At 38.1% G+C, this 25,983-nt stretch overlaps 1 protein-coding gene across 3 annotated transcripts in view; it reads right to left on the bottom strand.

Annotated features, from left to right (window-relative positions):
• Positions 1–25,983, bottom strand: part of LOC128234605 (roundabout homolog 2-like) — a 137,436-nt gene that overhangs the window by 64,219 nt on the left and 47,234 nt on the right. For 2 of the 3 annotated variants that reach the window (XM_052948925.1, XM_052948927.1), the window contains exon 3: positions 4,418–4,500. The gene's annotated coding sequence lies outside the window, so the exon portion shown is untranslated. The remainder of the gene's footprint in view (positions 1–4,417; positions 4,501–25,983) is intronic. The other variant, XM_052948926.1, reaches the window with a different exon arrangement.

The raw sequence follows: 25,983 nt of genomic DNA, 5'->3' as shown, positions 1-25,983 counted from the left end.
TGTGGATTTTTTAAAAAAAGAGGGCCGGAATTATCCATAAATTCTAAATCTAGAGTTATGGGCCTGTGCATTTGTCTATTATCTTTGAATACATGTGTACAAAAATTTCAAACAAATATCTTTTAATAATAACAATTTTGAATAATGGTCAAGGATAAGCATTTTCCACTTTGATGCAACTGATTGAGCCACCAAGGCTATCAAAATAACCAACATTTTACCTCCAAAAACAGAGGAGCTAAAATTGGTTTTACTTTTACTTTTAACTGTAGATTGCAGGTGCTTTATTAAAACTGTTATATTGCCACTGCCCTGTTTTATGGTCCACCATAACAGGAGTGCACAACTACAAATTACAAAGAACAGTTAAAATTATGCATGACAGTAATGTTTTGGGCAGGTATTACTTCTTATCACATTTAAATGATTGACAAGCAATTATTTCTCCCTTTTTTGACACTAATTTACACACTCATCAGACCCTCAGGGAGCAAATCAGCTTCCCAGGGAAGAGCAACTGATGAAGGAAGATGCATTGTGGGTAGATCATTAAACTGCTGCATTATGGGTACTGTAATGCATTGTGGGTATGATACACAGATGCGTTATGCTCCTGATGCTGACAAAGGTGTTAAGGGCCTAAAAACTGAACATCATTATAAATCCATTAAACCGTGATAATAAGACACACTCAAATAATAGCAAGGGAAGTTAACCCCTCAACTTCTTTATTAATTGAAATTGTCTCCTAAAGGCTTAAATGAACCTATTTTTTATACAGTGTATCAATGTTTTACCCCAACGGGAGGCAAGCAGGCATATTTGGGACTTTTAGACAGTGGACAATTCCCAAAGGCCAAAGTTTTGACAAGCCCACAGAGATCCTCACCCTGGGAATTTGACTTGGCCAGATTTTCAATGCCTGAAACACCTTCAACTCCAGAGATTTTTGTGCTCAGTTGTTGGAATTTAGATTTTTTTTTATACAGTTTGTCAAAATTGCATTTGTGTTCCTGCCCAGCACCCCACAACCTCCACAGTTGGGCGATAAATTGATAGGTTCATAATTAGAGATATTAAATATGATGATTCTAAGGTTCTTTATATTTTCTCAAAGAGTGACAGTCAAATGCCTGCGATTTATTTTCAAGTTGTCTAAATTAATATTGATGTAACCTGCTTGAGACATTTTTGATTACCCTGTCCACATAAATCAACGTATTGCCTATGTCTTTCCCAAATCTGATTTGACAGCCAAACAGCAGATATTATCTACAATTTTCATTACAAAATAATTGTTACGAAAATGACATAACATGACACCCCTGCAAATTGCAATGAATAAACATTAGGGAGTAAATCTGCCAGTACTAATTTTGACAAAGTTATCCCATAGGACGGTAATAAATACTTTAAGAAATGACAGATGCATTAAAACTTGTGTTTTGTTGTGGTAGACGCATTTATCTACATCACAAATCAAAGATGTATAGCCCCTGGTTCTTATATTGTCCCAAGTTGCAATTTATTTTAAAATCAGAGGCATAACATCCATTTTTACCTAAATTGATATATAAGCGGAGAAAATAAGCACTCTATCCTGTATCATCTCAATATTTATCTGAAAAATAATCCAAGAGATATTTTTATTATAATAAAACATGTCTTTTCATAATAGTAATCAATTTTTTAAAACTCAGCTCTCTCACAGATTGTCAGTTTTGACTTTTATTTTATTTTTTGTCTCAGTATCTGCAGTTGATTGTGGCATCGATGCCTTCAATTTAGTCATATAAGACAACAAACTAAAAAACAGATCTCAATTGTTTGGAAAACTGCCAAAAAACTCATTTTTCGTTAGCAACGCTTTAAGTCATAAAACGTCAATATTTGAACTTACGAGGTATGTTCGGAAAGTTCCCGGACTGTACTAATAACTTTGTTATTTTTCAAAGTAGAGCTTTGAAACTTCGGTCAAGTTGAGACACATATATATTCATTTTGATAATAAGCGTGGGAGGAGCACGCCCCCTACAGCCCAGACCTTGCGCCACTTGATTTTGCACTTTTCCCGGCTGTTAAAGCCCAGCCAAGCGGAATCCGATTTGACGATCTCGAGATCCTACGCCATCACGTGCAGACAATAATGTCTTCATTTGATAAACAATGGTTTTAAACTGTTTACACATCATGGGTCAGAAGACATGAACATTGCGTGCAAGCACATGGCGACTATTTTTCGAGAAAGAGTAAACTGAATTGATGTTGACGTTATAAATTTTAACGTCGGGTTGCTCCGCCATATTGTTGGTATATGTTTTAAATTTATTGCAACTGTTTTACTGTTATATGTATGGAATCGAAATTTTAGAGTGATATGGAATAATAGATGTAGTAAATCCGTACTTAGTTTCATTATAATACAATGAGCCTTTCAAAAGGAATGCGTTCAGTCCAGGAACTTTCCGAACATACCTCGTAATATGAAAAACTGTGATTAGATATTTGGTCAGCAATCTTATATCACTGGTTTCCAGGTATTGACACAAAAATTATCTCATAATTCCCAGACAAAAAATAAAGAAGTTCATCTATGAGAATGCAGCCTTAAGAAATATGCTGACTCGACGATTTCCATAACTAGTGAAAGAATCAAGAGACAAGTCTTAGGGAATCATGAATTAGCATTTATGAAAATCTTGACCATTAAAACCTCATCATGAAAGATATATATATTAATGCAGAAACTTCAGTGCAAAGCAATTGAATGTACTTAATTCAAGTATGTATTTTATATTGTATCATTTTCCATCAAGGAACTTCCCTCTTGGACATAATTGTCAGTACTTGAGGTTAATTCATTTCACATTGAAAGTCTTCAACAATTTGGTCATTATAATATTATCATGTCAACTTTTCTTTTTGATAGCGGAAATACACATGCATGGAATTGAATGCTCATTCTTATTCGAGGAAAATCAGTCACCATTCTTTACAATATTATTTCATCACATAGCACTCCTTATTTCAAGTGTACACAGGTAATACATACAACATTTTCTCATATTTCACTTGTTATAAAACTCGTCATAGGTTCACTTTATAACTTTTCCTTAACAAGAGCACCGCGAAACGGAGCATTATACGCCCGAAGTAGATTCGGCTTGAGGTCTTTAATAAACATTTAGGTTATGCTAGTATACTGCTTACTAGAAGTGAAGTGTTTACAACAAAGGCTTAAACTTCCAATATTGAAACGGAATTGCTAATGCCCCCCAGTGAAATTAGCCTTTGAGGTACGGACCTGGAAAGCATGCTTGACAAATCCTTTTAATGTAGAGATGATTTGTATAAAGTTATTTGAAAATTGCTTTAGTAGTAACCCAGTTATGGCCTGGACATGGAATTGCTAATGTCCCCCCCCCCCCCCCCATGGTGATTCTAGTGTTTGAGGTATAGACCTGGAAATTGCGCGCGACACATCCTTTTAATGTAATGATGCTTTGTATAAAGTTATTTGAAAATGACTTTATTAGTGACCAAGTTGTGGCCCGGACACGGATTTGCTAACGCACCCCCATGGTGATTCTAGTCTTTGAGGTATGGACCTGGAAATTGCGCGCGACACATCCTTTTGTAGTGATGATTTGTATAAAGTTATTTGAAAATCGCTTTATTAGTTATCAAGTTATGGCCCGGACACGGAATTGCTAACGGCCGGACAGACGGCCGGACAGACGATGGAGGCCATAACATAATACGACCCTTGGGAGTATAAAAATGCTCCACCATATTCAGTGTGTCAGTATACCATGTGATAAATTGGGTAACAAATGCTACGTCGGAAGGCAATTTTTTGCTTCCAATGAAGACTTTAAACAAAGATAATTTTCCTATTTCTTCACCATTTTAAATGAAACATAGTGAAGTCTATGCCGCTTATGGAGCCCCTCCTTCGGTGTTTTACCAGAGTTTGATTGAGAGTGTAGTTTCCTATAACACTTTGACAAACTTTTTCACAATATGGCCATCCGACGGAGCACTGTCAAAACATTATTTTGGAACCATTATTGTTGAAGTGTTTGATGAAACTATTATAAATCACCTTATCAAATTCCGGTAATAAAACAAAGGCGCGGTCCTTTAAGCGGCATAGACTGCCCTTTGGTTCATTTAAAATTGTGTAGTAAAAGAAAAGTAATTTTTGATTTAAGTCTTCATTTTAAGCAAAATATGGCCATCTGATGTAGCATATATGACGTAATTTATCACATGGTATACTCACACTAATATTAATGAATTTAAAAAGATTTGTAATTTACTTTGAAAGACGCAATCTTTAACTATTGAAATGGTTGGAAAGTACTAAATCCTGCCTGGACATTAAAGGTCGTACAAAGCATGCAAATGTCCCCACCTACTGCAGTATCATGCTGATGTCCTGGTGCCATTGGTTTGAAGAACACACTGGTTGCAAAGACCATTCACGCTTCTTATGTCCTGAAAATGACAGAAAATTCTATTAACCCAGTATAAAAACATAATAAGAAAATTGAAAACTTAAACAAGTTTAAAAGCTGCGCTGCTTTACATCTCGTTTCTGAAGAAAACATTTGTACTGAAATTTTATTTTTATTTTAAAGCCACTTTCAGCAAAGAAATTTTGCAAAGGAGGCTCATTTTGTGGGTTGTCTACAATATTGCAAAAAAATAAATCAAAATGTGACATTAAGAAAAGAAATTTGTTTCCACAGAGACAGTATTAGTCCAGATGAGCATAAGCCTGAAAGTCCTAGATGGGCCTGTATTGGCTATAATGTATTGAGTGTGAGTTTGAGACTCGGGTTCAGAAAAGCAAAATCTCATTTTTTATGTAAAGGACCTATTACAGGAGCAAAGATGTTCAACATTTGTATACTTGTTACAGATAATCTGTTCTACAGTCAACCAGACATCTTTTATATGAATCATTATACTTCAGATGTTCTGAAACATAAGGTTTCAAGCTTCTAAGTCTAAGATTCAAACTCTGACTCAAGATGTTAGTAGAAACAGACCCTGCACCAGTAGACTTGTTTTTCGGGCTTGAACAGAAAAGCCTGACAAGTTTCTCTGACCAAGCTGATCTGGGGTTTGGTAGCACTGAACTGTTGACAGCTGAGGCAGCCACAGGTCTGGGAGGTCCAGGTACTAAACTCTAATAACCTGTTAATGACTGGCCCGACCCTGGTCATTAGGTCTACAGAATTCCACGGCCATAAACCTGGGCCTTTATGTGCATGGCGGGCAGTTCAGAGGTACGCTCATTAATTATTTACAAGGTTTTATAGGTACTTGCACTTTTCCATCCCAGCATTTCATAGCAGACTTTTTCATGTACCATGGAGAGCCATTATATGTTTTACTAATAACGATTATGATGAGCAACTGTCTATATAGCAGTCTTCAGTATACTTTAAAAGCAACTAAGGTGCCTACAGGGGTTTGAAATAATCTCTTGAACACAACTATCAAGAGCAGGCACTTGTTGTTGGATGACATTATTTTGCATTGCAATCTTGGGGCCTGTCCTTTGCATTGCACTTTTGTTATTTTCCATTATCCTTATGGACATCACAATATTATTTCTACCTTGAAATTATCTTAGTTCTCTACAGTGATTTTTTTTTGACAATAAAAGAAAGAAAGTGAACAGTTTTCAACTTCATTTTTACAATCTCATTTTAACAAATACGATAATTGCCTAACACTGGATGATTACCCAAAACAGGTCCACCACAAGCTGAAGCGTGCCGCATCTGCCAAGACGTGTAATTAAAACCTTTGCTCTAAAATTCTCATTTCAATAATTACTAGGTTCACTGTTGCTAAACCAGTCAGTGATGTTTTTTAAATAATAATAGCAGCTTTGAAACCCCTAATATTTCAAATTTGTTTGGAGTATCTAACCAGCCAGTAGTTATGGTGGTTACCAGAAAGATACCAGAAGGTCAAAACCAAAAATTATTTTAATTATACTCCTGGTTATTAAAGACAAACGAAAACACCAAAGCAGCTGAAAATCTTAGTGCATCCAATATAAGGCTAATTTATGTTATTAGTGATATTTCTTCTACCATTCTGAAATGAGCAAGTGAACCAGAGAGGATTGTCACAAATCGCAACTTGTAAAGTAAACAAGAAACACCTCAGTGCGACAAAATCAGGTTCTCAATGATTGACTAAAGAAGTTCAGCCTTTGTTGTGAGATTCAGTTTCAACTGTTTTTTTTTCTTCTATTTTTAGTAGCAGTGACCTTGACCTTTACACTAGGGGCCAAAACACAATCACATGAAAGTCCTTCATATGTGTCTTCCTACATACCAAGTTTGGTCACAATATGTCAACCTGGCTTAAAGTTTTCAGAACAAGCTATTTTCCTTATTAAGTAACAGTGACATTGACCTTGTCCCTTAAGGGGACCAAAAACCAATCTCATGCATGGTCTCTATAAACTCCTCCTATATACCAAGTTTGGTCGCAATATGTCAAACCTAACTAAAGTTATTCAGTACCAACCATTTTCTATTTTTACTTACAGTGACCTTGCAATCTCATGAAAGGTCTCCATAACCTCTTCATATTTTATTTATTTTTTGTTAACAGTGACCTTGACCTTCAACAGAATGGAGCACAAAAAATCCCAAGAAAGCTCTCCACTTGTTGCTATACACAAAGTTTGGTGTCAATATGATAAAAATAACTGTTGTTATTCCAAAGAAACAAAATTTCTATACCTAGAAATGGTGACCTTGGACGAAAGTCAAATTAAAGGACCCAATAGCAATTCCAAGCTCTCTTTCCACATCATTATTACTGTAGCCTAAGTATGGTGTCAATATGATGAATGACACTTAATTTAACCGCCAGAAACCAAGCTTAGTTAATGGTGACCTTGACCTTTGATCGAACGGACTCCAACGCAATCCCTTGAGAGCTAGCTCTCCACATGTTTTTACTAAACACCAAGTTTGGTGTGCATATGATGAACCAAACTCAATTTAATCACTTAAAACCAAATTTCTATCTTTAGTAACAGCTACCTTGACCTTTGACAGAATGGACCCAAAAGCAATCCTAAAAGTTTGGTGTCTACATGATGAACGAAATTAAAGCAATTCGCTGTAAACCCCAACTTTGACGACTGCCCACCGGACCAAATGCTGACCGAATGCCAAAGCCCCTGCCTAATGACAACACCATTCTAATAACCAAGTTTTCGTTCAAAACGTGGTTGATTAAACAAAACTATGAAATAGCACTAGAATATATAGATGTATGAACTTGAAGAACAATTTCCGATATTACACAAAATCATGTTCAAGTGACACATACTCTTCCAAAGTTTCATGACGTAAACTAAACCCGAATTTCATAACCAAATGTCATAAAAAATCATAACCTTATCCCTACACTCTTCCATACACAATTAATATCTAAAGCAAAAACTAATTATGTGTACAATTAAAACCAATTAAAATCCCGTCAATAGGGACAATTTTCAAGGTGATACATGTCAGCTTCTGATGGGTATCTGTTGCTATGGATACATCAAAAACTGAAGTATTACAATGATGCCATAACTTAATACTACATTATTCATAGGTTGTGTATTTTTCTTCTTTATTGAAACCAGTATTATGATATATTGTGTATGTTCATTCTGCATCAGATGTACAGCAATTTGTGCAGTTTATAACATAATGGACCGATTGTTCAAACTGTTCTAAAGTTAACAACATTGTTAACAGCATGGTTGTTAACTTTCAAATTTTTACTGCTCTAGAAGTTGAATGGATACAGTTGTGATTTGTTGTGTTTCAAATTTTAACATGAAGAAAACATTAAAATGTTCCACATTGTTAACTTCAGCAACGTTCTGAACAATCGGCACATCGTTTAACATTACTATAATTATGTTCTTTAATTACAAATTTGCTACAAAAACAGATGAAGTCATTTTAAAAATATACTCAATTCATACTTTCTATATTTTATTGTGAGTGATATTTTGTCCAAAATCTTAGTCACTCTAAATGGCTCTTCTACTGGACAAAACCCACTGATGTAGAAGATCAAATATATTCATTACACCTTTACAATGTCGTCAATTAGAAATAGTGTTACAATATGACCACAACTGTCAAATGAACTGTCTGTGACAAATTTATCAACGATCTAATCTATAACAATATCTTCATTCTCACTTACGCTTTACCCAAGATTTTCATCTACCCGTATCACAAAATAATACCCAATAAAGATATGTACAGTCAATTCCGTGCATGGATGATCACAAAATTTAAATTTTGACAGCAAAAACCTGCGAATCTGTGGGAGGTTTTGATTTCAAACCGAGGTGACAATTTTTCGTAACTGATACAGCAACAGTGTCCCCACAATTTTGTCATCAGTTTACGAACATAACAATAGTTTCAATTTCATCAACAATGTGGCAAACCCTGATGAATTGAGAGGTAATTTCAACATAAAGTGCAAAAGTGGTTTGATTACAGTGTGAAGAATTTGGAATGAGTCGAAAATTGTTTTTAAGTGCTACCACATGGAAAATATGAGGAGAAAAGACGGGGCTATGAAAACATGATTCATGGATTGTTGACTGCCACCTTTGTTGTCTGAAGTGCTGTCAATCAACTCGGAACATCTAGCATTGTTTCACCTGAACACCCGGAAGAACAAGACATTTATATCACCGACCTGGCTCCACTGACCACTCCACCTCCCAAAGATGGAGACAAGTAGACCAATACCTCGCAACTAATACTGTTCACATCTGACTGAGTGATACTTCAATGTGTGTGTCATCTCCTCAGTACCAACCCCCATTCCCCGTCCTGCACTTGGGTCACAATGAACAAACACATGCACACATGCGTACACACATTAAAATACCCTGTGTATAACAATGAGATCTAAAACCTTATAAAAAGGCTAATAAGGGAATTTAATATAAATGCAAAATAATTCTCTGGGATTTCTTTTTGTCAGCAGATCTCTCCTTATATAAAAGAAAATGTTTACAGTGATGATGTTTATCAAATAATAGTGTCTACCATCCATAAAACATGATATGATACAAAATTATTTTACCCATGTATCAGATCATTCAACAAGAAATGTGATAGGACATCCAAGGTTACATTTACTTTAACAAACATTAGGTAGCATCCTAATTGCAGTTAACTTACATTAAGGCTCATGAATAATAATGATCTTATGTAAAAACCTGACACAGCCTTCACCATACAATAACCATGCCCTAACCAAAAGTCGAGACATTTCAATGATATAAGCTTAAAGCAAATAAGGTAACAGTACATAATCTTTCAAAAACTGCATAAAAGTAAGATGTCATTGTGTTTTCTGATCAACTCATGAATGACATACATGTCAAAACCAATGATAATGCAGTTAGCCCACCCCTTGTGAAAGTATCTTTCAATCTCATCAACATACACTGTTTAGCCAGTGGGCCACTTTGCATGGTAAGCAAAAACATTGCATAAGGCCTATGAAAACTATGATAGATAAAATCAAGTGAATTGTCCGGCTATCAAAATGTCACTCCACTTGGCAGCCTCCCTACTTGGTCAAGCAATCATGCCACTAGTAGCCATAATGACATCATCATGTGATGTAATCTACAAGATGCTGGCAAGATACTGCACCCTACTGTTACACTTGCATTCCAGTAAGCAGCTGACTCTCAACTAATGGTGTTATGTAGCCTCTGAATACAATCAGTTACCCCCTATGCTGGTTATAATCAGTTATTAATGACCTGCTGTGATAAGTTATTATCTTCTCTTTGTAACCATCCTAAGTGAGCGCTAATATGAATGTGTTAATACTCTATAAAGATATAATAACTAAATACTAATAGCAATTCTCATTATGTGCAGTCTTTATTAAGTTCTGAATTATTTGGTTTTGCACTTTCAAAATTATACCACATTAATTTAGAATCGCTAAGGAAACAGAATTATTTAAGAACTGATCAATTAAACTTTTTAGCCATTTCTAGCATTTTTTTAACCTAGTTCAGCTATATAAACAACAATTCGGCTGTGGTAAACCAGCGGGATGACTAGTGCCAGAATGGATTGAATGTTCGCCATCAAATAAAGACTGTTTTTGGACTAATTTTTGTGTGGTAATATTCCTGAGTCATTGCAGCTTTTTAAAAGGAATATCATTACCATATATGCATGTACATAGTATTGTATTTGGGCATATTTTATTACTTTTTCACTCCTATATTGAAATATAATATAAACTCGGACAATTTTAAGGGAGGCACAGTGTCGCTCCTGGTCAGCAGTATCCCTTTATTGTTGTATCGTCAGGTAACTGGTCAGCACTTGAGCACAACTGAAAATAACATTTTTGTTAAGAAGGTCTCACTGCACTCAGCCTCTGAGAGGGAAATGAAGAAGGACCTAGCTGATTTCACCAAAAATAATCAAGTCCAAAATAATGTGGGTTTTTTAGCATCCGAAGATGACCTGTCTTACTTTTCTGGAAAATCATTCAAGGGTAAATAAAATTCTTTAATTTTTAAGCAAACAGAGATCTAATGAGCTTGTTTCTGATAATCCTTTATTTTATTTGACTAAATTTACAATGACCAATGGGATTTCTAGTTCAAGTAATAATGACCAATGAAAATCTTATTTCATTCAGTTTATTTCTGCCAATTTTACAAGAGTCAGGGTGAATTCAGATGGCCTAATGCCTAAAAAACACATGCAGATTATGTAAAGTTAGAGCAACGTTTCCTATGACAGTCACTAAAAACAGACTTCCTAATTTACTTCTTTTACAAAAAGAAGAAAAGAGAGAAAACCCAAACAGTTGTGAAAAACTAATTGCAGGTAAACATTTCACACGTGTAGAGTGACTTCAAGAACCCTTCTAAAAACCATTAAACAAGCACTTGAGTTTGATAATGAGACACCCATGGCACCACTTCTCGCTGATTGTCAATTTGGCGTCAACCAATCTGAATGTGCAACATGCATCTCCAAATTACAATCTGTCCCTTCAAGAATGATACAAATATCTCCCCTATGATTAAGTACAATTATCTTAAATGCATTCCTGCTATGCATACATGTTGTATTTTCCAGTTATGACAATTACTGAAGGCAAACGCACAAACTGGTTGACTCCAAGAATTAGCAGTTTCAGACTGGTTACAACAGTATTTCCAGGACTGATTGACAGCCTACATCGGAAATATAGCCTGATCTATCATTCCACTAAAGCCATGTAATCCTGGTTTACAGTGTTACAAGTCTGGGTACAAGTGCCATTCTTTTAGATCTCCACTGTCTGACAAGGTTTCACCATCAACCCCCAGATCAACTTCCTTGCCAGGATAAGGTGGGATTACTTGCTTGGGATATTTTCTCGTATTTTGACAAATTGCTTACAGCTTCTGAAAAGATATGGCTTCGTGAAATTCACTACATATTAATGTCATCATTAGACCTATAACATGGAATATGTAACAATACTGAAATAGTCCTGCTGTCTGTTTTCCCAAAAACTTGTAAATATGCTTTCAATTAACTGAGCTTTTCTGAGCTTGTATAAATCGGCTATTCTTGGTTTCAACATCAACCATTATAACTTATACACCCAAGATGGCATCTTAATTGGTTTCAAATAAGAAAATAAACAAAGATATCATTTAAGTTTTACAAAAGTCCTTTCCAACAGAAAGTCTGCACACATTTCAAGATGGAAAAAGTTAAGATTCCATTAAAATTAAAGTCCCTGACAATTAAACTATCATAGGCAGCTGTAAGCCTGTCATCTTGACAAATGGCACTACAGGAGAGGGAGCAAATGTTAATGAAATGTTTAAAAGGGGATCCTGACAGTTCTACAAGTTTCCACACCCTTTGTAATATGACCCATCTGGACAAATATATATTCACTGACATCTAGACAGGCACACAGAAATGGGTTGTCATCGAAATGCTTAGGCATTTTTCTTTCTTGTTGAAGGGACATAACTCACCAGCTATATATTCCAGAGTGATGGACCTTGTTATACATATGCATATCATTATCATTTAAGTTAAAACTAGACAAATCACACCCTAGAGATATTGAAGCTATAATTTCTTTGGTGAGAGGCGGACACATATACCACCAGACAAGTGTCACCCTGGTGGAGATTGAACTCACATGAAGGACTTAATTATAATTATTTTTTAAATACAAGTATACCACAGTCCCAATGACCATAAATACTGAAACAAATGGCAAATTAATTATTGCTGTCATTGTTCTTACTCAGCTAGTAGTACATGTGAATTTCAAGGTCATGAATTTAATTCTCAAAAAAAAATTGCAAAATTGTTTTGGATGTTTCTTGGACAACAATACTTCCACATTCTTTTTAACCCTATCATAATGTTCCAAGATACTTTCAATTTTCTTGCTGCTATATAAACGTTTTTGATTATCTGCAAATTCAAAATCCATGTAACCACCCCTAATCCACTGCCAAGGGAGCATGTATGATCAAAGCCTTCTGATTATGAAAAAGCCTTCCTGATTAGTGAAATGTGAAACATTTGCTTGTACCTTGTAACTGATCCAAACATTAATCAAGCCAATCGGAAACTCATGCCTTTTTTAAAGGTGTTTTTCAAGGTGATTCATACACTTTTAAGTTACAAAATTTCATGCATTAGGTGGATTGTGTTGGAAATTTCAGCAACCAGTTAAGCCAACAGTGAACACAATCATGTCAGTTCACATTTTATTGTTCACTTACTTATAAAAAAAAATTATGAATTAAAAAATGTTTGGCAAAACTTCCTTAATAATGCATCAGTCAATTGCAGCCATATTTGGACTAAACCACCGCATTCACCCGTCACTGCGGGGCCACATGAAAGGTAAAAACACGGCCCATTTCCCCGGCAATCCCTGGTATACCCCGGACCAAGGGGGGCCATGGTTACAATTGACTAGTGCATAATAATTACAAGTAAATCAAATTGTATATAATTTAAGATAGATTAAAAGTTTTCTTCAGGTAGGAAATAAAGGAAGTGTCAATTCTGAACTGTTCTATGTGGGATACCATGGCTTATTTTTTTATTAAAGTTCATCCCTTCTAACCAACCAATCAAAGTAAAGCATTGTGTGCACTCTTTTTCTTTTATTAGCCTTCATGGTCCTATTATATGATGATTAATCACTATCACGATCAATTATAGCCTACACATACATCTCAGGGACCTATATTTATCCTAATAATTACTATTTTAATTGGATATTAACGATAAAGAGTGAACTTCAATCATTCAATGAAGAAACAAAAAACGTGCTGTGAAAAATTGAGACAGGTCAGTTTCAAGCAAAATATTGACTTGATACATTTTATTACGTAAAAGACACTTTTCAATCATATCATGTTTTTAATGCACATTGCAATGTGTTTGCAGAAAGTATTTTTCATATTATGGCATAAATTTTTCATTTATCACATGTAAGCGAGATGCTCTTAGCCCAGCATTATTATTTGCTAAAGCCATTTATCGTTCTTTTGAAGTTTTCTCATTTTACAGAAAATTTACAACCGCATTTAAGTGTTATTATAAAATTACCAAACATTTCATTTTAAACACATAAATATTTGTTCTTAAGTCATACATCTGCATTTTGTCCTTTTCTCAAGAAATAGAAATGACAAAACTTGGCAAATATTTAAACCTGAACTAAACACAGACTTAAGAATCATTTTGATTAACATTATGTTGGAAGTAAGATCTCAAATTCTGACATTTAATTCTGGGATTCGTATTAACTTAGAAAATTGCTGGTATTAGAATATGCATCAAAAGTTGACGGGAAATGGCATATCTGGGTACAAGAATGACGGTTTCTAGATCTTCAGGAATTAGAAGTTCCGAAACCTCTCCCACTGGGAAATAAGTAAAAACATTGAGTGTTATCTGACAGAGATATGTTCAGTTGTAGAGTTTATTTGTAATGTCCGTCTTCCGTTTAATGTTTCATTTTACGCTAAATGATACTGTCACAATTTTTTTTTATTCAGAAGTAACAAAAAAAAGAAATATAAAGGAAACATTTGTTCAGGTTAAATTTCGATTTTCTGATAAAAAAATCCTGTAAGAGTTCACATTAAAAGCAAATAAAACACCTTTCATCTTCAAAAGTCACTGCACACCTCAAATCAACAACATACAATATTCCTTTCATTTCTTTGCTTCTTCATAGCAATCACAAATCTTTTCTTTGCTTTTTCATAGAAATCACAAGACAGATTCCAATATTTTGACAGACCCTTTTGCTCTAAACACTGAAGGTGCCTGTTTTCATGTGAGCACTCCAGATATTACCCAAGGCACATAAGATTCCTCTATAACATGTAAACAGTGTCTCGAGGTTGATAGATGCCACTTGAACTTTGTCTTTAAAGCATGATTTCAGGACCTGCAGCCAGTTTCCACAGTACAGAAGTTTGTTCGTACTGCGGGGTGTATGCGTATGTGCGTGTGTGTGCACCGCTAAGACTGTCTGGTCTTGCCTTTGTCTTACAATTCTTGGCCTTGCCTTATGTTGCTTTCCTCAGTGTTTTGCCTTTCACTTTGCTTTGTAGCATCTTCCCTCACCTTACTTGGTCTTTGTCTTGCCTTGTGTGATCCTTTGCTTTGTCTTGTTTTTGTTTTAGGCCTGCCTTTAACTTGTCATGTCCATGGTCATGTCATTGCCTTCCTTGTTTGTCTTTTGTAATGTTGTAGTTGTAATGGTCTAGCATGGTCAGCTTTTCATAGCTCATATTTTATCCCTGAAGTTGCATGATTCAAGCAACAAATATAGATAGCATTGTATTTCACAGTGTAACTGGTGTTATCATTGTCGGGCACTTTCCTCTGACTTCCTTGGCCTTTGTCTAGCCTATTGAATTAAATGACTTTTCATAGATCACGTTTAACTGCTGAAGTTACTGCTGCTTCCATCAAGAATTATACATTAAATTATAATAACTAACAGTGTAATTGGTGTTACCCTTTCTTGCACTTTGCTCTGCCTTGTTGGCCTTGTCTTGTGTAATGTTAGCATGGACTACATCTTGGCTTGCATTTAATTTGCCTTTCAATTGTGTTGTCTAATATTGACAATGGCTTGCTTGCCTTTGGCTTTCAAAATATTTGACATTGCCTTTTAAAACACTTCGAGTTGGGTTTGCCTTGGCTTGCCCCTTGCCTTGATTTTCTCAGCTTTTATTTATATATGCATTAGCAATTGCTATTTGTCTTGTCCTGTACATTGCATTGCTAGGTCTTCGTATTGTTTATAATGACATTTACTTAGCCTTGCCCTGTTACAAAAGTTTTTTTCTTCTTATAATTCACTGGCTTTGGGTTTGCTTTGTTCTGCCCTTATATCTTGCCTTGCTAGCTAGGCATCCTTATCAAGCTTATGTATTTTGCCTTGCCTTGGTAGGCTTATGTCTTGATAAAAATATGCAATGGTAACCATTCTTGCAAGGCATATGTATTATTATTCATTGACATAATAATTGCCTTGCCTTGCCGTTTTACATTGGTGTTGGATAAGCCTTGTCTTGCCCTGTGCCCTGCTCTGCTAGCCTCATGTCTTGTTTTACATTGGTGTTGGATAAGCCTTGTCTTGCCCTGTGCCCAGCCCTGCTAGCCTCATGTCTTGTTTTACATTGGTGTTGGATAAGCCTTGTCTTGCCCTGTGCCCTACTCTGCTAGCCTCATGTCTTGTTTTACATTGGTGTTGGAAAAGCCTTGTCTTGCCTTTTGCTCTACTCTGCTAGCCTCATGTCTTGTTTTACATTGGTGTTGGATAAGCCTTGTCTTGCCCTGTGCCCTGCTCTGCTAGCCTCATGTCTTGTTTTACATTGGTGTTGGATAAGCCTTGTCTTGCCCTGTGCCCTACTCTGCTAGCCTTATGTCATGTTTTACATTGGTGTTGGATAAGCCTTGTCTTGCCCTGTGCTCTACTCTGCTAGCCTCATGTCTTGTTTTACATTAGTGTTGGATAAGCCTTGTCTTGCCCTGCTTGCCCTGTGCTCTACTCTGCTAGCCTCATGTCTTGTTTTACATTGGTGTTGGATAAGCATTGTCTTGCCCTGTGCCCTACTCTGCTAGCCTCATGTCTTGTTTTACATTGGTGTTGGATAAGCCTTGTCTTGCCCTGTGCCCTGCTCTGCTAGCCTCATGTCTTGTTTTACATTGGTGTTGGATAAGCCTTGTCTTGCCCTGTGCCCTACTCTGCTAGCCTCATGTCTTGTTTTACATTGGTGTTGGATAAGCCTTGTCTTGCCCTGTACCCTACTCTACTAGCCTCATGTCTTGTTTTACATTGGTGTTGGATAAGCCTTGTCTTGCCCTGTACCCTACTCTACTAGCCTCATGTCTTGTTTTACATTGGTGTTGGATAAGCCTTGTCTTGCCCTGTACCCTACTCTGCTAGCCTCATGTCTTGTTTTACATTGGTGTTGGATAAGCCTTGTCTTGCCCTGTACCCTACTCTGCTAGCCTCATGTCTTGTTTTACATTGGTGTTGGATAAGCCTTGTCTTGCCCTGTGCTCTACTCTGCTAGCCTCATGTCTTGTTTTACATTGGTGTTGGATAAGCCTTGTCTTGCCCTGTACCCTACTCTGCTAGCCTCATGTCTTGTTTTACATTGGTGTTGGATAAGCCTTGTCTTGCCCTGTGCCCTACTCTACTAGCCTCATGTCTTGTTTTACATTGGTGTTGGATAAGCCTTGTCTTGCCCTGTGCCCTACTCTGCTAGCCTCATGTCTTGTTTTACATTGGTGTTGGAAAAGCCTTGTCTTGCCCTGTACCCTACTCTACTAGCCTCATGTCTTGTTTTACATTGGTGTTGGATAAGCCTTGTCTTGCCCTGTACCCTACTCTACTAGCCTTATGTCTTGTTTTACATTGGTGTTGGATAAGCCTTGTCTTGCCCTGTACCCTACTCTGTTAGCCTCATGTCTGGTTTTACATTGGTGTTGGATAAGCATTGTCTTGCCCTGTGCCCTACTCTGCTAGCCTCATGTCTTGTTTTACATTGGTGTTGGATAAGCCTTGTCTTGCCCTGTGCCCTACTCTGCTAGCCTTATGTCATGTTTTACATTGGTGTTAGATAAGCCTTGTCTTGCCCTGTGCCCTACTCTACTAGCCTTATGTCATGTTTTACATTGGTGTTGGATAAGCCTTGTCTTGCCCTGTGCCCTACTCTACTAGCCTTATGTCTTGTTTTACATTGGTGTTGGATAAGCCTTGTCTTGCCCTGTACCCTACTTTGCTAGCCTCATGTCTTGTTTTACATTGGTGTTGGATAAGCCTTGTCTTGCCCTGTGCCCTACTCTACTAGCCTTATGTCTTGTTTTACATTGGTGTTGGATAAGCCTTGTCTTGCCCTGTGCTCTACTCTGCTAGCCTCATGTCTTGTTTTACATTGGTGTTGGATAAGCCTTGTCTTGCCCTGTGCCCAGCCCTGCTAGCCTCATGTCTTGTTTTACATTGGTGTTGGATAAGCCTTGTCTTGCCCTGTGCCGTACTCTGCTAGCCTCATGTCTTGTTTTACATTGGTGTTGGATAAGCCTTGTCTTGCCCTGTGCCCAGCCCTGCTAGCCTCATGTCTTGTTTTACATTGGTGTTGGATAAGCCTTGTCTTGCCCTGTGCCCTACTCTGCTAGCCTCATGTCTTGTTTTACATTGGTGTTGGATAAGCCTTGTCTTGCCCTGTACCCTAATCTACTAGCCTCATGTCTTGTTTTACATTGGTGTTGGATAAGCCTTGTCTTGCCCTGTGCCCTACTCTACTAGCCTCATGTCTTGTTTTACATTGGTGTTGGATAAGCCTTGTCTTGCCCTGTGCCCAGCCCTGCTAGCCTCATGTCTTGTTTTACATTGGTGTTGGATAAGCCTTGTCTTGCCCTGTGCCCTACTCTGCTAGCCTCATGTCTTGTTTTACATGGTGTTGGATAAGCCTTGTCTTGCCCTGTACCCTACTCTGCTAGCCTCATGTCTTGTTTTACATTGGTGTTGGATAAGCCTTGTCTTGCCCTGTGCCCTACTCTGCTAGCCTCATGTCTTGTTTTACATTGGTGTTGGATAAGCATTGTCTTGCCCTGTGCCCTACTCTGCTAGCCTCATGTCTTGTTTTACATTGGTGTTGGATAAGCCTTGTCTTGCCCTGTACCCTACTCTACTAGCCTCATGTCTTGTTTTACATTGGTGTTGGATAAGCATTGTCTTGCCCTGTGCCCTGCTCTGCTAGCCTCATGTCTTGTTTTACATTGGTGTTGGATAAGCCTTGTCTTGCCCGGTACCCTACTCTGCTAGCCTCATGTCTTGTTTTACATTGGTGTTGGATAAGCCTTGTCTTGCCCTGTACCCTACTCTACTAGCCTCATGTCTTGTTTTACATTGGTGTTGGATAAGCCTCGTCTTGCCCTGTGCTCTACTCTGCTAGCCTCATGTCTTGTTTTACATTGGTGTTGGATAAGCCTTGTCCTGCCCTGTGCCCTACTCTGCTAGCCTCATGTCTTGTTTTACATTGGTGTTGGATAAGCCTTGTCTTGCCCTGTGCTCTACTCTGCTAGCCTCGTGTCTTGTTTTACATTGGTGTTGGATAAGCATTGTCCTGCCCTGTGCCCTACTCTGCTAGCCTCATGTCTTGTTTTACATTGGTGTTGGATAAGCATTGTCTTGCCCTGTACCCTACTCTGCTAGCCTCGTGTCTTGTTTTACATTGGTGTTGGATAAGCCTTGTCTTGCCCTGTGCCCTACTCTGCTAGCCTCGTGTCTTGTTTTACATTGGTGTTGGATAAGCCTTGTCCTGCCCTGTGCCCTACTCTACTAGCCTCATGTCTTGTTTTACATTGGTGTTGGATAAGCCTTGTCTTGCCCTGTGCCCTACTCTGCTAGCCTCATGTCTTGTTTTACATTGGTGTTGGATAAGCATTGTCTTGCCCTGTGCCCTACTCTGCTAGCCTCATGTCTTGTTTTACATTGGTGTTGGATAAGCCTTGTCTTGCCCTGTGCCCTACTCTGCTAGTCTTATGTCTTGTGTTACATTGGTGTTGGATAAGCCTTGTCTTTCCCTGTGCCCTACTCTGCTAGCCTCATGTCTTGTTTTACATTGGTGTTGGATAAGCCTTGTCTTGCCCTGTGCCCTACTCTGCTAGCCTCATGTCTTGTTTTACATTGGTGTTGGATAAGCCTTGTCTTGCCCTGTACCCTACCTTTCTAGGCTTACGTCTTGTTTTACATTGGCTTTAGTTAAACCTTATGTTGCCCTTTGCACTGTCATGCAATGTCTTGATACATATGTATATATTGGCATACATATGTAGGTTAATCATTGTCTAGGTATTTTGCCCTGCCATGCTAGGCATTTATTTTGTCTTTCCTTTGTCTTGCCATGCTAGACTTTGGCTTGTTAAGCGCCAAGTGGTCTCATGTTTAACTAACCATTCAGGGGCTGCAATCCTATCATGTTTAGTTTGTTTGTGGATGTTTGTATTTATATATGTGGTGTTTATATTATTGTGTCCCTTGTTCATTGTTGTTTGGGCCATTGCCTTGTGCCTCTAAGGAAGGGTTATTTTTCCATTTTGGACAACTTGGCTAGTCTCTGTAGTTTTCATTGTATTATTATTATACATTGGCATTGGTTAAGCCTTGTCTAGCTTCTTTGCCCAGTAATGTCAGGCTTAAGTCTTGTTATACAATGGCTTTTTTGTTAAGCCTTGGCTTGCCCTTTGCCTTACCTTCAGTGCTTGCCATATGTCTTATGATACATGGTTTGGGTTAAGCTTTGCCTTACCCTTTGTCATACCTTGCTAGGCTTACATTGCCAATTTATACCATTGGCTTTTATAGTTTGCCCAATCTTGCTTTATATTGCTTGGCCAGGCATTTGCTATCTATCTACAACATTGTCAGCTAACACATAAACAAATATGAATTGTCTGCAAGTTCCATACTACCTGTTCGCTGTTGCTATGTGTGTCTATCTGTCTTCCTGTTTGCTATTGAAGCCTTTCAGATATAACTTGGAAAACCATAGTGCAAAAGAGATACAACATATTTCTAAAAACTATTCTCAGTACTTTTATTTTAATTCTTATTGTGCTTGTATTCTTGACCATAAATGATTATTTTTCAGTTTCACTCTAAAAGCTGTCAAGAATCAATACAATCATACATACTTCAGATATTAGTAAAATGAAAGATATATCATTCCTTGCTGCCATAACAAAGCAAATATTTTATTTATGATTAAAAATTGCAACTAAAATAGCAAATTGTTTACGCTTGTGAGTTTTATTTGATTCATGCACAATGCTGAAGGGTTATTATCTACAAATGTTCCCTCAAGCATGCCCAGAACCAATGGACTGGTTTCAATTTCGACCGAAATTTAATGAAAACAGACAAAAACCTAATTGATCTGGTATCGTTTGAAAATTAATAAAGTTCATCTTATGATACGCACAGGTGAACTTAATGTAAGGGAACTTTCATTAGTTTATATATGTGTATGATGTACGAAAATGAACCAAGCTATCGAAGATCTGTTCTTGCTAAAAAATCATCCATTTTTGGAAAGAAGATGTGAATCAGTCTGCTGTAATAGTTGTTTAAAAAAGTGCAGAACAGTCTTTGTTTCTGTACTATCTTTATTTCCTTCAAACATTTGTAACAACGAAAATCCCCAAGATGCCTGACCTTTCGAATATGCACAATTCTACTAGCACCACTGGTCTGTCAATTGGGCCTCAGTTTTTACCACAACCAGGGGCCAGACTGACCTTTGGTCAACATTACGCCTGGACCCCACATTAAAATTCCACAGGTCCCAGGCATCCATGCCTTTGTTTATCCAATCATGAGACCAAAATACCCCAAAGTCTTACCAGCCCATCATTTTAATGGGCTTACTGACACTTATCTGGCCTTTTGTTTCAACTTATCACTGTAGTCTGGAAATTTAATGAATTTCCAAGGCATGGCATGCGTTTTGGAATGTTGAAGCTGTTTGTAAAGAAATTTTTAACTGGCATAATTTAACCTGGTCATAAAGAAAAAGTGTGGCACTAACAGAATTAAAGTAGAGAATTCTGGCATTTTACATTCTTGCAAACATGCTAATATATTGTTAGGACCACACATGTGTTTTGGTTTTTAAATCTAGTTAAACCCCAAAAAATTAATTTTTGGAACTAAAACTTCTTGGAATATTTTATGAAACTTAGAGACCAGAGCAGTACAACCCCTTGTCAACAATTATACAGTTTTCTCAGTTGGGCAAGGGCCATTGAACATATATTATTTAAGACTCAGTTTCTACAATGCTGACAACAAGTTGTGAAAACACTGTGACATTTTTAAAAATATATGTCCAATATAAAAAAAATCCTAGTAAACATACTCTCCAACATCCTTTTTACCTGTTACTATGGCACCAAAAAAGCTGTGAAACTTCAGGCTACTTGTAAAAATCAAATTAACTGCCGTCTGCTTCAACCATTAAGTAGTAATAAAATGGACAACTTATATATTACAAGTATATTTCTATCTAAGCCTTGCTTTGTGACTCACAGTGATAGACAATTATTTTGTTTATGATTATAGAATAATATTTGAGCGTTATTCAATAGTAAATCTGCAGATCTCTTGAAGGACGATATTCTTGAAAGTCCCATTAACAAAATAATACAAAGACTAAACCTTACACCTTTTGCAAATGGTATCAAGAATTAAAAAAAACAGAGTGTCTTTAAACACCGTATCATGACAGAACGAAAGAGCATCTGAGCTAATAAAAGCATAATGAATGTTCCGCCCAAAACGTCTACAGATTAAATGTGTTACACATACACAGAGATATATCCATTTGAAAGATGGTTTGAATCATTACTTTCAAAGAAACTTTACACATGTTATATTTACTTCACATGTCGAGATACGTGTTTTTTCTTCCAAGATCATTTACTTTTATTTGTTTATGTTGCTCAAATGTAATGTTATTTTCATGTTCCTAGAGTCCTGAATTATCGTTATCTTGCTGTTTTGTTATGATTATTTTTCATACCCTGTGAAAATTAATTTTCTACTATGTGTGAAATCTCGAATATGCGTCTGAGGCGCAATGATTAAACAAACAGTTGACAACATGTGCATACTGCTTGTCTAAGTGGTGTACAATAATACTATCAATATTTGTCATAAAATTCTGCCTTTCGGATTATGTAAAAGACAATTGCACTTCATCAGTAATGTTGTTGATAACAAAAGATACATTAAATATCACTTTTCTCTTAGTTGTAGTTGTTGCTTATGTACCTTGACTTTTGTCATTGTTGTTAAGATGCAGCTTCTGGTCTGGTGCTGCTGCTGCTGATGATAATGATGATGAAGATAAGGCTGCTGCTGTTGCTGCTCTGCTGATAATGATGAGGATAACAATTCTGCTGTTGCTTATGATGATAATGAAATATTTGCTGCTACTTCTCTGCTCCTGCTGCTCCTGCTGATGCTGCTGATGATGATAAAAATGGTGGTGCTGGAAATGCTATTGAATATGGAGATTGGAATGGCAATAATATTCATGTCTGTAGGTGTTCACGCTTTAGTTGTTGCAGCTGCTGAGAATTGATGCAAGGGGGGGGGGGGGGTAGTTTAATAGTTGTTTCACAGGCTGTGAGTTGATGGTAGGTAGGGAGTATTTGTAGGGGTGTTCAGGCTTTAGTAGTTTCACAGGCTGTGAGTTGATGGTAGGTAGGGAGTATTTGTAGGGGTGTTCAGGCTTTAGTAGTTTCACAGGCTGTGAGTTAATGGTAGGTAGGGAGTATTTGTAGGGGTGTTCAGGCTTTAGTTGTCTCACAGGCTGTGAGTTGATGGTAGGTAGGGAGTATTTGTAGGGGTGTTCAGGCTTTAGTTGTTTCACAGACTGTGAGTTGATGGTAGGTAGGGAGTATTTGTAGGGGTGTTCAGGCTTTAGTTGTTTCACAGGCTGTGAGTTGATGGTAGGTAGGGAGTATTTGTAGGGGTGTTCAGGCTTTAGTAGTTTCACAGGCTGTGAGTTGATGGTGGGTAGGGAGTATTTGTAGGGGTGTTCAGGCTTTAGTAGTTTCACAGGCTGTGAGTTGATGGTAGGTAGGGAGTGTTTGTAGGGGTGTTCAGGCTTTAGTAGTTTCACAGGCTGTGAGTTGATGGTAGGTAGGGAGTATTTGTAGGGGTGTTCAGGCTTTAGTAGTTTCACAGACTGTGAGTTGATGGTAGGTAGGGAGTATTTGTAGGGGTGTTCAGGCTTTAGTAGTTTCACAGACTGTGAGTTGATGGTAGGTAGGGAGTATTTGTAGGGGTGTTAAGGCTTTAGTTGTTTCACAGACTGTGAGTTGATGGTAGGTAGGGAGTGTTTGTAGGGGTGTTCAGGCTTTAGTTGTTTCACAGACTGTGAGTTGATGGTAGGTAGGGAGTATTTGTAGGGGTGTTCAGGCTTTAGTAGTTTCACAGGCTGTGAGTTGATGGTAGGTAGGGAGTATTTGTAGGGGTGTTCAGGCTTTAGTTGTTTCACAGACTGTGAGTTGATGGTAGGTAGGGAGTGTTTGTAGGGGTGTTCAGGCTTTAGTTGTTTCACAGGCTGTGAGTTGATGGTAGGTAGGGAGTATTTGTAGGGATGTTCAGGCTTTAGTAGTTTCACAGGCTGTGAGTTGATGGTAGGTAGGGAGTATTTGTAGGGGTGTTCAGGCTTTAGTTGTTTCACAGGCTGTGAGTTGATGGTAGGTAGGGAGTGTTTGTAGGGGTGTTCAGGCTTTAGTTGTTTCACAGGCTGTGAGTTGATGGTAGGTAGGGAGTATTTGTAGGGATGTTCAGGCTTTAGTAGTTTCACAGGCTGTGAGTTGATGGTAGGTAGGGAGTATTTGTAGGGGTGTTCAGGCTTTAGTTGTTTCACAGACTGTGAGTTGATGGTAGGTAGGGAGTATTTGTAGGGGTGTTCAGGCTTTAGTAGTTTCACAGGCTGTGAGTTGATGGTAGGTAGGGAGTATTTGTAGGGGTGTTCAGGCTTTAGTAGTTTCACAGGCTGTGAGTTAATGGTAGGTAGGGAGTATTTGTAGGGGTGTTCAGGCTTTAGTTGTCTCACAGGCTGTGAGTTGATGGTAGGTAGGGAGTATTTGTAGGGGTGTTCAGGCTTTAGTTGTTTCACAGACTGTAAGTTGATGGTAGGTAGGGAGTATTTGTAGGGGTGTTCAGGCTTTAGTTGTTTCACAGGCTGTGAGTTGATGGTAGGTAGGGAGTATTTGTAGGGGTGTTCAGGCTTTAGTAGTTTCACAGGCTGTGAGTTGATGGTGGGTAGGGAGTATTTGTAGGGGTGTTCAGGCTTTAGTAGTTTCACAGGCTGTGAGTTGATGGTAGGTAGGGAGTGTTTGTAGGGGTGTTCAGGCTTTAGTAGTTTCACAGGCTGTGAGTTGATGGTAGGTAGGGAGTATTTGTAGGGGTGTTCAGGCTTTAGTAGTTTCACAGACTGTGAGTTGATGGTAGGTAGGGAGTATTTGTAGGGGTGTTCAGGCTTTAGTAGTTTCACAGACTGTGAGTTGATGGTAGGTAGGGAGTATTTGTAGGGGTGTTAAGGCTTTAGTTGTTTCACAGACTGTGAGTTGATGGTAGGTAGGGAGTGTTTGTAGGGGTGTTCAGGCTTTAGTTGTTTCACAGACTGTGAGTTGATGGTAGGTAGGGAGTATTTGTAGGGGTGTTCAGGCTTTAGTAGTTTCACAGGCTGTGAGTTGATGGTGGGTAGGGAGTATTTGTAGGGGTGTTCAGGCTTTAGTTGTTTCACAGACTGTGAGTTGATGGTAGGTAGGGAGTGTTTGTAGGGGTGTTCAGGCTTTAGTTGTTTCACAGGCTGTGAGTTGATGGTAGGTAGGGAGTATTTGTAGGGATGTTCAGGCTTTAGTAGTTTCACAGGCTGTGAGTTGATGGTGGGTAGGGAGTATTTGTAGGGGTGTTCAGGCTTTAGTTGTTTCACAGGCTGTGAGTTGATGGTAGGTAGGGAGTGTTTGTAGGGGTGTTCAGGCTTTAGTTGTTTCACAGGCTGTGAGTTGATGGTAGGTAAGGAGTATTTGTAGGGATGTTCAGGCTTTAGTAGTTTCACAGGCTGTGAGTTGATGGTAGGTAGGGAGTATTTGTAGGGGTGTTCAGGCTTTAGTTGTTTCACAGACTGTGAGTTGATGGTAGGTAGGGAGTATTTGTAGGGGTGTTCAGGCTTTAGTAGTTTCACAGGCTGTGAGTTGATGGTAGGTAGGGAGTATTTGTAGGGGTGTTCAGGCTTTAGTAGTTTCACAGACTGTGAGTTGATGGTGGGTAGGGAGTGTTTGTAGGGGTGTTCAGGCTTTAGTAGTTTCACAGGCTGTGAGTTGATGGTGGGTAGGGAGTGTTTGTAGGGGTGTTCAGGCTTTAGTTGTTTCACAGACTGTGAGTTGATGGTAGGTAGGGAGTGTTTGTAGGGGTGTTCAGGCTTTAGTTGTCTCACAGACTGTGAGTTGATGGTAGGTAGGGAGTATTTGTAGGGGTGTTCAGGCTTTAGTAGTTTCACAGGCTGTGAGTTGATGGTGGGTAGGGAGTATTTGTAGGGGTGTTCAGGCTTTAGTAGTTTCACAGGCTGTGAGTTGATGGTAGGTAGGGAGTATTTGTAGGGGTGTTCAGGCTTTAGTAGTTTCACAGGCTGTGAGTTGATGGTAGGTAGGGAGTATTTGTAGGGGTGTTCAGGCTTTAGTAGTTTCACAGGCTGTGAGTTGATGGTGGGTAGGGAGTATTTGTAGGGGTGTTCAGGCTTTAGTAGTTTCACAGACTGTGAGTTGATGGTAGGTAGGGAGTATTTGT

Source organism: Mya arenaria, chromosome 5, assembly GCF_026914265.1.
Source record: "Mya arenaria isolate MELC-2E11 chromosome 5, ASM2691426v1".
Taxonomy (NCBI): Eukaryota; Metazoa; Mollusca; class Bivalvia; order Myida; family Myidae; genus Mya; species Mya arenaria.
Note: the sequence above shows the minus strand (reverse complement) of the source record. Positions and strands in the feature narration are given on the sequence as shown.